Here is a 16,268-nt window from a genome sequence, read left to right as displayed (position 1 = left end):
GTTTGCTTTCACAGTTTTCTTGTATTGCCCACTGGCATAACACCTATTAACCACACATTTCAATTCAAGCATCACTGCCTATTATGAAAATCCACACTGTGAACATTTGTACAGCACATTCAAATGCCAGATCCTATGTAAAATGCCCACAATACACACAAAAAAATTGAAAAAGCATGTAAGTTAGCAAAGCATAGCAATTATATGCATTGCACAATTCACCAAATCCACCATTGGGATGAATGCAAAGCAATGCATGTCTGCATTAGAAACAGTGCTATCTATACATTTGAATACATAAATAAAACAACACAAAACAACTTCTGTACTCATGTAACAAACATCCATGTGTCATTAAGTTAACAAAATTCCACACACAGTAACATTCTCCTTCCCAATCTGTACATTGTTCTGCCCTTTTTCTCCCTATACTATTACTTTCACTAATCAATTTCCAAAACAAATAGTGCAAAAGCATCTCAATGCCTTCAAAATGCAGCCCCCTACGCCACAGTTATCACTTCATCACTGCCCCCATACCAACTATGCTAACACTCCCAAGTACCAACTCGTATGCAGAAATGTACAATTGCATGCACACACACACTAACTCTTCCTGTCAACAAATCCTCCTAGAATATAAAACAATGTGTTTGCCTACAACTATTACTGAACCATTAACACACATACGCACTAACTTCCTTCTTTTGCAATTGCAGTAAAGAAATGCCTCCTAAAAGCCAGTGACGTCTCTAGTGGAAGATAAAACCCAGAAGAAACCTACCATTCACATCCAACAAAGTAAGTGCCGTACTGTTGTAGTGCTATGCCTGTTACCCAGAAAGTGCATTGTTGTTCTATTGTAGCCTAGACAATTGTATCCAACCACAGAGAACTTGCTTCACCCTTACTCAATGCACCTTGCCAGGTCCACTGTTTATATTCTCATTAGAACACCGGTATGTTACTTCCCACTAGTTTTATAAAAACATGATAATGTCCTTATTTCTTCAACCACATTACACTGTCATAAACACTGAAGCAAACCTTTCCCACAGCAACACACACACATACTACTACAACCTTCCCAACCAAAAAGAACAGCCCTTTGCACAATCACACTCTTCTACATATACCTATCTTCATATTCAAACACTCATGCACAGTACACACAAATACATTGCACAACTTCCAAACCCACATTTTTCTTTCTTCTCCAACAGATACAAGACAATGCCTAACAAAAAACAAAGCAGAAATAGAGCAAACAAAATTCATGCCATGCAAAATAGCCATCCACCTCTAGCAGACTTTGTACAAAAAGTTCAAACAAAACAGCTAATGCAGTCAATGAGGAAAACGGAACCAGGTACCAGGAAAAAAAGGGTGACTTCTCTTCCAAAATGTCAAACTAAAACTAAATGTATTAAGAAGAATGCAACTACCAGCAGTGGTACCACTACATCTACCAACATTAACATAGCCAAATGGGAGGCCACCAGGGGGCGCACAGGTAATGGCTGCCTGAACACCGTGCTCTTGCTGAGGCTGGGCTGTTTAAGGGGATTGAGCACCCCCGGACCTCTCCAGGCGGATTCACTCGGCGGGATTGAGCCGGTGACCCCCCCGTGACGCCCCTGCTCGAAAGATCGAAGCTCGATGTCCCCGGAGAGCCAGAGCACGGGGCGTGACGGAGGAGCGGCAAAGAGGACATCGGCCTGTGCGCCAGGAGAGGAGTGGCCCAACGAAGCGGGGGAGTCACACCGGTGAGCCCGGCCCCGGTATCCATCCGCCCTCCCGCCCCTGCGGGGAACACACGATCTTGGAACAAGATTTGGACTCTCGCCGTTTCCCTCCCCCCTGTATCAGAGTGTGTCCCTGGAGGGGCCGGCCCAGCGGTCAGAGAATGCACGTAGCCCCGGTCCCAGCTTCCGAGGCCTGGTAGCTGAGGTATCGGGGTCCACCACCCCCTGGAGTCTGCCGAAGTGAGTGAACAACCCCCCCGCAGCCATGCCCCCCCACCTGAGCAGGCACATCTAAAGGCACACAAACCTGCAGAGGGCCCCTACAGAGCAGTTGGGCCCATAGCATGACAGTCGATGAGGTGGGAACGTGACCCCCCTCTCCTGAGGGGTCCCAGGGTCTCCACAACCTGCACCCACATTGAGGACAAGCAGAGGGACAGTGATCACCCACGCCAGACCCAAGCAGGTGGTGGCCCCTGGGCCCATATCCAGGGTGTGTGCCCGCCTGACACCTCCCAGGAGGGGGAAGGAGGCATTAATTAGACAGAGGCGGTGGGGCCTTGCCGGTGGTCCCCCACTCTGAAAAATACCACCAACATCGAGGAGAGACCCAGGTGTGAGGCCCCCATCCAGTGCAGGTGGGGCGTGTGCCCGTCTGGAAGCTGCCTCCCCCACAGAGTGGCGTCTACCTCCCACGGCCCCCCTCTGAGACACCCTAGTCCAGACACCACAGGGTGGGGCCTGGAGGAGCCCCCCAAAAGCCCCTGGTCCATGGCGGACCCTGCAGTGGGCACATCGGAAGACTGTATGAGCTGGCAACAGACCCTGCAGGCATTCCGCTACAAAGAGATTGGGAGTAATACCGGCGGCCCTACCCGCACTGGGGACATGGCCCAGCCAGAGGCCTCGATACAGTCCGCGACAGTGATGGAAAGGGGCTTTGCCTGTATCCTACAGGAAATCAGGGAAATGTGATCAGACATTGCTCAGAAATTCGAAAAGATGGACCAAAGGGTGGACAAGGTTGAGGACAGACTTCTACAAGTGGAAACCAACCAGTCAACATCAGCATCCCAGAAGGTTCAAATTGATATGAGGCTAGCGGCCCTGGAGAAGGGGTATGAGGAAAGGGCCAGGCAGATGGATGACTATGAAAACAGGGAAAGGAGGAATAACCTTAGATTTTTCTGGATCCCTGAGGCAGAGGGGGAGATGGAGAGAGACTTAATCCGAGTGGTGAGAGACATTATTACCCTCCTGTTCGCAGAAGGGATGACCATAGAGCTCACGTTCGACCGAGTGCACAGGGCTGGGGGAAAAGCAGGGAAAGCGGGGGTGATCACCTACAACAAAGCCCAGATCACAATTTTCCAAGACCTCTCTGCCTACACTTTGGCCAAACGCAGAATGTGCCGCCCCCTAATGCAGCTACTAAAGGAGAAAGGGGTGCGCTACAGGTGGGGGTACCCCTTCTCCCTGGCCTTCGAATACATCGGACGGACAATGCTGGTCACGGAAGAGGACATAAGGGGAGCCATCCAGGACTATGTGGCGGATCCTACCCCCCGGAGGGGCCCGGTTGGCCCAGAGGTGATCGGCAGGGGCGTTTCTGGCCAGTCGGGTGCCAGGAGAAGGAACACCAGTTAGAGGAAATATAAAAAGTTGAACACTCCGCCGCCCGCAATGGAAGGAGAGCATATCGACTCAGAGGGCTGACATTCGGGAGGCCCTGACCACCAGCGTATCGGGAATGGAATTTCTTGAGGTTCCACTGAATGCAGAGTCCCCCTGAACAGCAAGTATAATGGGGGCAATCGATGGGACGAAGCACTGGGGGGAGAGTAGCTCAAAGAAACGAGCATTGTACTAAATGCATGGCCGAAGAAGGCAGGCTGGTGGTCCGGCCAAATGCCAGCAATGGCTGAACTTACTTCCTGGACACCGGGAAGGGGGAAGGGGTCACAAGTTGGTTGGGGTTGTTCTTTTAGGGATAGGGATCGGGGGGCAGTTGGGGTATAGTTATAGTTTTAGGGCCCCCTGAGAGGGAGGAAGGGGGAACTAAAGAAATCAAGAGGCGTGACAAAGGGAGCGAGAAGGGAGCACCGATGTGATGAAGTTGACCAAGAGAGAGGGAGACCTAAATTATGGCTGATAGTCTGCCGGCCCTGGGAGTGGGTACCCTGAATGTGCGGGGTCTGAACACCCCCACTAAGAGATCTCTGGTTTGTAGAGAATTCAGGAGGGCAAAGCTGGACTTGCTTTTCTTGCAAGAGACACACTGGGCAAGGGGGAAGGAACCCAAAATGAGGGGGGAGGAATTGGAGAGGTGCTCTGCGCATCTCACAGGACTAAGAAAAGGGTAGTTGCCATTATATTAGCGAGGGATGTAGGCTTCGAAAAGGAGGCCACGCTGAATGACCCCGAGGGCCGCTATTTGTTGGTAAGGGGATCCCTACAGGGCACCCCCCTAACTCTTGCAGTAGTGTACGGCCCGAATGAGGGCCAAGCCCAATTCTGGGAAGAAGTGAGGGACAGGTTCAAACTTTTCGTGCATGGCACGGCGGTGGTGGGGGGAGACTTCAACATGGTCCTGGACCCATCCACAGATAGAAAGCGTGTAGGTCCCCAAAGCATCAGGTCCGCAGATGAAGCCATGGCACGAATCTTCCAGAGGGTTAACTCTGAGCTGGGCATGGGGGACACAATTCCGACTCCCTCATTTACATACTACTCCGCCATCCACACCTCATACTTCAGAATTGATAATATCCTAGTGGATGAGACCCTCCGCCCATATATCCCTGCCATAGGGTGGACCCGGTCCCCTGGTCAGACCATGACATGGTCCACATCACTATAGCGGAGGGATGGCGCAAGGACCGCAGAGGTCACTGGAAATGCAACAATGCCCTACTAAAAGATGAGGTCCATGCCCAGGAAGTGCTAGATGCTATAACAGAATTCTTTGAGCTAAATGACAATGGGGAGGTTGGCACATACACATTGTGGGACGCCTTCAAGCAACCCTACGAGGAGTTCTAATCAAAATAGGAGCCCAGAATAAAAGAGAGAGGGAGGACCAGGAGAAGACCTTGAGAGAAAAAATAGCCCGACTCCAGCCGGGGGGTCCACCGTATCAGCCCCTTAAGCGTGACCGGGTGACCGCCCTGGAGGACTACATGCTCCAAATAAAGGACCTCCTCCTACACAAAACAGAGAGGAGCCTCCAGCTGGTCAAGCAAAAATATTATGACAAAGGGGACAAAGCGGACAGGATCCTGTCCTGGAAGCTGAGGGAGGTCCAGAGAAGTAGAATGGTGAAGGCGGTGTGGAACGCCCAGGGGTCAATGTGTTATGATACTCCCCACATAGGAGATGCCTTCCGCCAATATTATGAAAAATTGTATGCGTCAGAATATGACGGGGGCGACGCACAGATAGAGGACTTCCTAAGCTCCATCCAAGTCCCGGCCCTAATGAGAGAGATGTCGGAGGGGTTGGAGGGCCCGATCACCGAGGAGGAGATAGATAAGGTGATTAGTGGGATGAAGGTGGGGACTTCCCCCAGGGAGGACGGCTTCACAGTGTATTTTTACAAAACGTTCCGCTCCACCCTAGCCCCACACCTGGCGAGGGTTTTCAATTCCGTGCTGGAGGGGGGCATTCTCCCCGAATCCTTGATGGGGGCCATAATAATAGTGCTGCCCAAGGAGGGTAAGGACCCCACAGAATGTTCTTCCTACCACCCCATATCGTTGTTAAACATTGACGTGAAGATCCTGGCCAAGGTGGTGGGGAGGCGGATGGAAGGGATAATGCCGAAGCTGATCCATTGGGATCAGGTGGGTTTCATAAGAGGGAGGCAGGGGTCGGACAACATCCGCAAAACGATAGATCTGTTTCACTACGCCCAAGAATCTGAGCTGGAAGCATGTGCACTCTCCTTAGACTCAGAGAAAGCCTTTGACAGGGTTGAATGGAGATATATGGAACTCCTCCTCCAGAAAATGGGCTTCGGGTCACACATTAGAAACTGGGTATCCGCTCTCTATAGAGCCCCCACTGCAAGGGTCCAAGTGAACGGGAAGCTGTCAGAGACCTTCCCCCTCTCACGAGGGACAAGGCAAGGCTGCCCACTCTCCCCCCTGATATACGTCCTTACGATGGAACCATTAGCCATTGCGGTCAGAGCACATTTGGACATCTGGGGGATTAAAAGAGGTGAAGTGGAATTTAAGCTGTCCCTGTTGCGGACGACATTTTAGCGTATATGGTGGATCCCGGCTCCTCGCTCCCCCCCTTCTTGTCCTTGGTGGCCACGTTTGGGCGCTTCTTGGGGCTGAAAATCAACACAACAAAATTGGTACTGCCCCCAATGAGAGCACAAGACCCTGAGCTAGACCCCCTGGATAGGTTCAACGGGATTGCAGTGGGGAAGGTTTCCATACGTTATCTGGGCGTCCTGCTTACTAGGGACCTGTCGAAACTCGCTACCACCAACTATGATCCGATAATGGCAGGGATCACATCAGACTTGAGGAGATGGGGCAAGGTGATCCTGTCTTGGTATGGCCGGATGACGGCGGTTAAGATGAATGTTTTACCAAGGCTTCTGTACCTCTTTACGGCAATCCCGACCAGCATCCCTGATCAGACCTTTAGAGACCTACAGACCGCAGTCTGAGATTTCATATGGCAAGGGAAAACCCTGAGGACTGCGAGGGCCATCCTAACCTTACCAAAGGGGGAGGGAGGGTTTGGGTTACTGGACTTTCATCTTTATTTCCGCGCCGCCCAGCTGCGCGTCCTCCTGGAACACATGAAGAAGGGATGGGGATGTACTGGTCATACTTAGAGGCCATGTATACCCATACCCTGAAGGTCCGGGACCTCCTGTGGGCCCCGCGCAAGTCATTTCCGAGAAGCCTGAGGGCCCACAGACTGCTTATCTTACCTCATGGCCGTCCCTGATGACCTCTCTCTGGGGCCATCCTCTCAAAATGGGCAGTAGGGGGTTCCGGAACTCTCAGGCCTGGTCAGACATGGGAATGGAATGGGCGGGGCAGATGTTCAGAGAGGGGGAGTTTCTACCATACAAAGAATTGAGGGACGCTCTCGGACAGGGGTCCCTTTACATCTTCGAATACCTCCGTCTCAAGGGTACACTCTGCGACCAGTCATGGGGTCAAAACTTGAGGAGGCAGCTGACCCCCTTCGAGAGGCTCCTGGATACGGCGACCTCAAGGAAGGGGGCTGTTTCTAGAATGTACAAAATTTTGAACACCATCAACCTTCCGGGGAGGAGGAGTTTTCGCTCATTCTGGAATGACCTGGCAGGAGAGGTTATTTCAGAGGATGCTTGGTCTAGGATATTCAAAATTGCTTTCCACCTCGGACATGGAGCATAATTTTAAGATTCTGCAGTGGTGGCACAGGGACCCAGTGAAATTGTCAAAGATGTTCTCAGGGGTGTCACCAAGATGCCCAAGGGGATGTGGCCAAGTGGGCACCAGGAGCCACATGTGGTGGCATTGCCCAAAAGTCCAGGACTTCTGGGGGAGGGTGAGGGCCTGGATTGCAGAGGTATCAGACAAACCTCTCCCGCTGAACCCTCTGACGATGCTGCTGGGCCTCACCCCAGAGGAAACGGAAATACATAGATACCCAAGTATGTTGGAAACAATGTTGAGGGCGGGGAGGGTGGCCCTGGCACAAAAGTGGAAGAGCCCGGAATCCCCCTCCAAGGAGGACTGGTTGAAAAAAGTAAAGAACATGTTCCTGATGGACAAATTGATTGCAATGGTAAATAACGATTCTGGTTCATTCCTAGCGAACTGGTATGGGGTACAGCAGACCTGGGGATGGGACGTTCACTGACACCAGGCCGTTGCCCTGGATTAAGAGGGGGGAGCGGGGTCTGAGATGTGCTTTATACAAACCGAGTGCCCACGGCCCAGGGGATGTCGATCTCAATTCAGCCGGCAAAAATGGTCACCATCCACATCATCTCCTAAGTACAGGATACGAAGAGAACATTTCGTGTCTCCCAAGATTAAAGTTCTTGTTTGAGCGTGGGGATTGGGGGAGGGTCAGTGTTGGGGCAGGGGGATGGGGGCAAGGGTTTAATGGGCCAGCTGATTGTATACATTTCAAATCTGCATTGACCCTGTTTGTAACAATAAGAAAATGCTAATAAAACCAAAGTTTAAAAAAACATAGCCAAATGTAATCCAAAAAGATAATTTTACAAAAAATGTTCCACAAAAGAATCCTTCAGAACCTTATAAAAACTGGAGAAAAATCATGTTCACCCCTTCAAACTTACCGCAGAAAACTGATAATGGAAGCTCTCATACACAGTGCAATGCTCCTCAAAATTTATTTACATTAATTTTAAACAGAATTAAACCACTAACAAAATGAACAACTAAACTACAAAAAGTACTTCGCAACATACACAATATCAACATAGATATCTTTGCAAACCTCTGTGCAGTTGAGTGGATTCACACAGCCAACACAGAGCCATATTTCAATGAAGAGGCATACAAACAAGTGCAAACAAACCCAAATGCCATACATATCATTGGCCGAGGGTATGAAAAGCTAGACAATACCATTATGCCAGAGGAAACGCTCATAGAAAGAATATCTCCAACAGACTCACAATCAACTCTCCATTCCACCGAACCAAACCTTCCTGCCTACAAATGGCTGTGCTCCAAAGACTAATTAAAAATTAAAATATTGCAAACCATGGACTCCTGTCCAGTGCACAAATACACAGGCCTGCAATGACATTCATCAGCCTGCATTTCTGGGCCTGCTTGCAAAAGCACCTTCCACCACTTCAAAATGTTAGCAACACACCATTCTACTATACAAAAACTCATTCAGAGACTTTGGAAGTGAACAACACTTACATAATCCTGTAACTGTAGAACCGAGTAGCAACAACCTTGCAGATATCAACCTTCTGCTACACACGCACATAAAAGAAATAGCCAAGTTTAAAAGCACATTTGCAGAAGTACCAAACCAAGTATGTGTCTGTTGTTGCAGTGTTGAATAAGAAATTACAATATTAAGGCTTTTACACCATGCAAAGAGAAATACACCGACACGGGCTTGTAAAGATTCCCAGAATCTTTATTGCAATTCTGTACAGTTTACATAACAAAGTACACAAATAGCTTTTTGGCCGTCAATACATCACAGAGACCACCAGCAGGGTTCAATGTGAGCAGTGAACAAGAATTGCTAGCTGGACATCAGCGTATTTATACAGTTTTGTTATAACGATGTCCAGCCTCTTACAAGTTAATCATGTACTGGGCTAGGGTCGTGCCAGGTTCGTTCCTAATTTACATATCTTGTGCATGCGGTTTACTTTTTAATACATTTGCTAACAAACACTATTATTCTCTAGGTTTAACTTTACACTCTTTATACATTGCTTTAATACAGGTCAAACAGATGTTTCGCATGTCGTGTTTAGATAGCGTTATTGTTCTTGTATACTTGTAGGTTAACATCGCCGATTCAAGTAATCCCCTGATCCCGAGGTCAACAAAGGACAAGGTCTACATGACCCTAACATTTAGCCTGCAGGCAGGTTGGACATTAACTCTCCTACACAGGTTGAAGAGGTTAAAGCAAGAACAAGAGAACACAGGTCGGCCATTTTAGGCCACAGGGTGACTTTTCACGATAAACTAAAATGGCGGCTTTAACCTAAAATGGAGGCTTGATTCACTTAAGGTCGCAACCTTGAAATAGGGATTTCCTTGCAAAGCGACTAGGCATAGGCCAACATATACAATGAAGACGAGACAATATAATATCAGTTTTAACAGCAGAACTTTTTATACAAAGAGCATCAAAACTATAGATATAACGTACAAAATAGAAGACAATGATGAATCCCAATGGTTCCAATTGGCTCTCTTTCTTATAGCAGAAAACAAATACAACATTACTAACCCCTCAATACTTTGCACATACTGGACTGGGAAACCTGACAATAACCACATGGCTTCACAGGCTATCAGTAAGAACTTGGAACTATTCCCACTTCCAAAACCACTCCAACAGCTTAATTTTCATGAGAGCATTATAATCTAAACAGTGCACCGATTTCAAACAATAATATGCCTTCAACCGAAAACAGCCAAGTTGCCTCCTTATGAATTACTCAAAGGCATTTGTGGCAAAGTAGTTTATTTGCCATTACATCTTAAAGAAAATGTAGACACTCTGGGAGTGCAACTGCCAATAGATCAATCTTTGGTTATCTTAGTGAATGGTGTACCTACAAAAGACACCACAATTTGGCAGCAACTAGTAGACTTACACAAAGTTAGAGAAGCCCTGCATTATCTCAAATAGAAACATTAATGCTACAAAGAAATAAACATTGAAGAAAACCGGAGAAAAACCACATACATAATTCAGGGTTCCTCATCAACTGGCCAATTTGAACTTCTAGATCCTACTACAGCCTCCAATATTTTAGACCAATATACAATCCTCCCACTGCACTCCAAAGACAACATAGATGATGCACTTTAAAAATATCAAATGCACCAAACAAAAGGATCTCCTGTCAGCATATGGGAACAAAGTGTAGAAGAACAATCCTTTCCTCTACTCTTTCCTATTGGAAAAGTTGGAAGGACTGATGAAACATGGACACAAATAACAGCCACAGAATTTTCTTCACAAATGTATTCTGAAAACCCCAGATTCAGACAAAACATTGGATACATATTCCACCTCCTCTTTGAAAGTGAACTAGCAACTATATGTTATGGAGTTGCGCACACATTGAAAACAGATTCCAATTTTTTAAACATGTCTGCTATGCAGCTACTCCAAAAGGTGCAAGAGAAAGATTACGTTTTACAGTCAAGTATTACAAATCTCTTGGCAAACATGCGTGGTATGAAAGAATAATGGTTCCTACGTAATGCAGATGTACGGTGTATGCTACTTTAAGTTGTGCAGAGTATGCATGGGGAGACTTGCACAACTTCCTACTCAAAGAAAACGAAAGAAAAGCTCGGATAGACATTGAAACACCAGGGGAACTGTGCTCTCTTGACCCTGTAAATGTGTCAAGGTACTTCCATCACTGTTTTCTTGCCATGCTGAACTTCATCTGTAATAAAACAATTCCTCCCCTCGGAGAAGTGCAACACTTCTTTTGGAGGAAAGAATATCAATCCAGAAGAGCACCACACATCCACATGCTTATGTGTATTAAAGATGCTCCTAAATTTGGGCAAGACTGTGATGCCACTGTTTGCAGTTCATTCACAAATATGTCACAAAAATGCTGCTTTGGTTTCCCTAGACCACTTTTAGCAAATTGGACAAGTAAACATCTTCATGTCTTCTGTTAGACACAGTGTGAATGCCAAATCGCCTAACACATACTGCGTAAAAAGAACAGAAGCATCAAAGTACATAAATGATTACAATGCAATCATTGCCCTCCTGTGGAACGCTAACATAGATGTGCAGTGCATTGCAGACAAGTCCACTGCAGTTGCACAATATGTCACAGCCTACTTAACCAAAGCTGAGAAAACAGAGCTGAAAGACCTCTGGGATGACATATCATCTCACTAAAATTATACAGCTCTGGCATAAAAATGCTCTCTCATAGGGAATGTGGCTGCTACGAAGTTGCAGACCATTTAACTGGCACAGACATGTGAGGGAAATCTGAAAACATGGTCTTGCTAAGCCTTGGTCCTGCTGCATCCGAAAAAAGAGTTCTCAAATCATTCCAAGACATAGGGCCTCATTACGAGTCCGGCGGTAACCGCGGCGGTAAAAACGCCTGGTTACTGCCTGGTTACCGCCGGACTCGTATTACCATTCCGCCTCCGTGATTCCCGGAATTACCGGGGCATTACAACCCCGGTTTTCCGGGAATCACGGAGGCGAAATGTAAATCCCCATTCTCATTGAGTCCTATGGGACTCAATGGGAATCGGGATCATGGAAACACTGGCAGCATCTCGTAATGCTGCCGGTGTTTCCTCGTCCGCCTGCATGCGGGAGGTGTTAAACCCGCCAGGTCAGACCTGGCGGGAACATCACCTCCTGCCTGCAGGGGTCGGAATCAGGCGGTCCGGAAACAACTGTGGCGGCGGGTTTACCGCCACCGTTATTTCCAGACCGCCAGGGTCGTAATGAGGCCCATAGAAACAATAGCCAACAGCCAGAACATTTTACAAAACAATCTATTGGACACATACTACCCAAACAGGAGTACTACTTTGGAAACCATGTCTCTATGCCAAATAGCCCAAAACTTCTCATACAAAAATAATATTGAACCAGATGAGAACAAAAGGTAAATACATAGTTGAATGTTGTGAGGGCAGCCTGGATAAACTTACCAAACACAACCTCATTAATCATATGAAGCTATCATTAAAAACTCATCAACATAAAGAACTTCAGTATATGTCCCTACTGCAACTTTTTACACCATGGAGAAAAGAAGAAGATTTATTTTACACCCATTGCTCCTATTAAGGTGCTTTCAATGCAAGTGAAGCACTGTAACAGATATAAACTTTACACAGTACAAGCACATGTTGGACAATGAATGCCAAGAAGAGGAAGAAGATCAAGGACAACTAAATGAAGATACTCCTGAGGGCAGTCAACCTCCAGTTACAGGAAACCAAGAACCACTTGGAATGCCACTCATAATAAATGAAGCAGAATTAGCCATGACTGAAGTAGAAAACACCATGGGCCTCATTACAAGTAGCGCGGTAAAACCGTGGTCATTACCGGCATGGCGGAATGAGCGTGTCCATGCTCGTACGATGCCACTAATAGCGGGTGATTATGAGTGCGCGAGCGCGTGCGAGCCCCCATGCCGGTAATGGCCATACCTGCATGCCACAAAAGGCCCTCCAACACCCAGATAGCAGCATCACGGGACCCGCCGATACCGGCACCACCTAGGGGGAACCCCTAAATACTGACCCAGTAATACCAGCATGCTAATACCGGGCTTGTAAAACCGAACCGGAAATAACGTCATCGCATCGGAACGGGAAATTGGCCGGCAGCCATCTTTAAAAACACAATCCATTGCAATCCTCCAAAACCACCAGTCGATTCATGTTGTGCTATGTTGAAAAACCCTGAGGATGTCCAAGGCCACCCGGAAGATGATCCCCCGGCAGCGGAAACAGTGTTTCTCCGACGCAGAGCTAAATATGCTGGCAGACACTCTCGCTGCACATGCAGACATAATGAAAGCCAATGACATGAAGCGTGATGCCCAGATGAAGAAAAGGAAATCTGCCCGGAGGTTGCCCAGAAGGTGTCGGCCATGGGGACCACCCACGTACTGTGCGTGACTGCCGCAAGAGGTGAGACGACCTCCGCTTGAGGGTGAGAAACATCTTGGCAAGCAACAGGAGCGCGGCCATGGCGATAGGCGGGGGTCTCCACTCACCCGCAAAGCTGATGCCCTGGGAGGAGACTGCTAGCACATTCATCGATCCTGAGTCAATTGAGGGATTTGGAGAGATGGAGATGGGTGCGGCATCATCCCTAGAAGGAGGTGAGTGACCCTGCACATCCCTGTAGGGGAAACCATGACGTAGCACAAGTGATGTGGAAGAGAGACTAGGCAAGGCAATGCATGTCCCTACACCCACATCAACATATCCAAGTCCAGATTGCGGCCCAAACCCTGCCACACAGAAATGCATGCTGAGTGCTAATCCCATAACCAACACACGGGCAACACACCAGGACCGTGCCCATGTAACCCATCACACAAACCCCATATCAACGGCATGCCACCTGCCATGCAGTGATTGCCAATATGCCCCCTCAGAACACCAAGTGCCACACACCTGTAAGACATGGATGCATGAATGTATGAATATTGAACAGCACAATTGTATGCCGCTGGCATGTGACACCAATATTGATGACCTGCATCTCTTCTAACCCCAGGCACCGATGAGGAAGATGCCAGTCAGGAGAGGACTGCAAGGGTATCCACATCACACCATAAGAAGGGCCACCGCCACCACCACCCCCCAGCCAGACAAACAGGCCAGACACACAGGTAGTGTGCCTGACCGGGTGGAAAGCCAGCCAACAACACCTGCTGCCAGTGTGCCGGACACACATCAGGACCAGCAGCACACACCCACAACAGTCGGAGGGGTGTCCCTTCCTGCTCCACCCACCACCGAGGACGTATTGGATGCCAATGTGGACCCTGAGGGAGTCACAGTAGTGGCTTCTACACCCACCCCAAGCCCCCTGCCCACCCCCCCATATCGAGCCATCAACTGCCTACAGCAGTGATGATCCCTGCCTCCATGCCTCAGACCTCAGGGATTCGGACCGGTGCCCCTTCAAGGAGGACAGCACCCAGGATGTAGGCCCCGTGAATGCACCATCCACCACTCCAGCTCCCACCAACACCCTGGAGTCACGCCTGTCGAGGGTGGAGGCCCGACAGGAGGCAATGCTGGATCTCCTGCGGCAGTATATTGCCGATGGTGAGGACACAAGGAGGAGTATAGCAACTGCCATTGCGGGGACCACAGCGGCCATCGCAGTGAACACAGCCACCATGAATGTGTCGGCTGTGCTCTTGAGGGACTGTTTGGGTGCAGTAACCCAAGGCCTCACCTCCATCCTACTCCATATGCAGCGTCCACGCCTTGGAGCGGGCATGGAACCTGCCTTGGACACATCCACAACCAGCACACCTGCATCCTCTGTCCCCGCAAGCCCTGTGCGGCTTGTTCGGAGGAGTGCACGGCACTCAGAGATGCCACCCCCGGAGAACAAAAAGTCCCGGAAGTAGAGTGCCCACACAATGGGAGTGGGACACATGGTTGTGGGTGAAGGGGGACATTTCATGGAGTACAATTGGGGACTTTTGGGGTTTGTTGGGTGGGTTTGGTAGTGCACTGTGTTTTTTTGGGGTTAGTTGGATGGGTTTGGGAGTGCACTGGGGTTTTTTGGGGTTTGTTGGGTAGGTTTGGGAGTTCACTGGGGGTTGGGGGAGTGGTCACATTTTTCTCTGTTAGAACAAATACACCTGTTGTGTGCAAAAAAAATTCCATGGCTGGACATTGTTCATTTTGTGTATATCCATATTATGTGTGACGGTGTTCAGTGGCCAACTCCCAACAATCCCAGTGTACATGTCCACATGGACCCAGGGTGTCAGTGACACATGTCTATCATAGTCCCTGTGGTTCAGAAGTATTCGTGAATCAGTGCTTGGCGTACTGCATGGCCATCCCGTGCATCACGTACTGGCAGGGGGGCTATTTCACCTCTGTCTCCATCCTCATCATCCTTACCCGGTGCATGCATTTCAATGTCAGGTGGCAGTGGTACATTTCTCCGGATGCACATGTTGTGCAGCATGACACAGGCCATGGTGATCTTTGCCACCTTCTCAGGACTGTATAGGAGTGCCCCACCGGACCTGCTTAGGCAGGGGAAACGCGCCTTCAACAGGCCAAAGGTCTGCTCAATGACAACACGGGTACGGGTGTGCACACGATTGTACTCCTCTACATGGCTGTTCTGCGGGTTCCGCACAGGGATAAGTAGTCACGGCCTCAAGGGATATCCTCCATCACCTGCAAGCAAACACAAATAGGCGTGTGTCACTCTGAGCTGCCACCTTCAGGTGGCACAATCATGGCCGCAGCTATTTGGTGTGGACATGCACATGTCCCTGTACGTATGCAAGATTGTAACGTTGATGCATAATATACTGTTATGAGGTGTGGTAGTCTGGATGGCGTTCAATAGATGATGCAGGGTGTGGCAGATGTACTGTGGTTGTACGACAATGTTTAGCCTCCCATTCATGCTGTGTATTCTACACTGTGCATGGTCATACTAGCCACATTGGCACAGTTGCAATCCTGTTCAGTCATGCATTGCTTGTGATACCCATGGTGTCCTGGTCGTGCCTCTTACTTGTTGTCCTCGATATGCATGAATGGTACAATGTGTGCCAGTGATGTGCCATGTTCTGTTTGGGAGGTTCAGGTCAGGAGTGTTTAGCTCTGCATGCATTCTACAATCACTGTCATATCCCACCCAGGTGGAGTATGCATCCCCCCTTTCCCACCCAGGTGGTGTATGCATCCCCCCCTTCCCACCCAGATGGAGTATGCATCCCTACACATCAGTGCCACAAAGCACTTTCATGGGCCAGTTGGCCAACTCACCAAGCAGCCAGGCACTTGGTCCAGCATGTCGCTCCATGTGACGGGTTAGCGTGGAGTTGCGCAGCACCATGGCATCATGTGGTGATCTGGGAAATTGGGGGCATCAATGTGTGATGATCTTGCTGGAGTCACATAACATTTGCACATTGATGGAGTGGTATTGCTTGTGATTGCGGTACACTGCCTCTATGGCATGGGGGACTACCAATTCAACATGGGTGCAGTCCAGAGCACCAACACAATTGGGCATGCCTGCCAGTACATG

This window comes from Ambystoma mexicanum, chromosome 10 (genome assembly GCF_040938575.1).
Source record: "Ambystoma mexicanum isolate Mex_15411 chromosome 10, UKY_AmexF1_1, whole genome shotgun sequence".
Lineage (NCBI taxonomy): Eukaryota > Metazoa > Chordata > Amphibia > Caudata > Ambystomatidae > Ambystoma > Ambystoma mexicanum.
The sequence above is the reverse complement of the archived record's forward strand: the minus strand, read 5'-3'. Positions refer to the sequence as shown.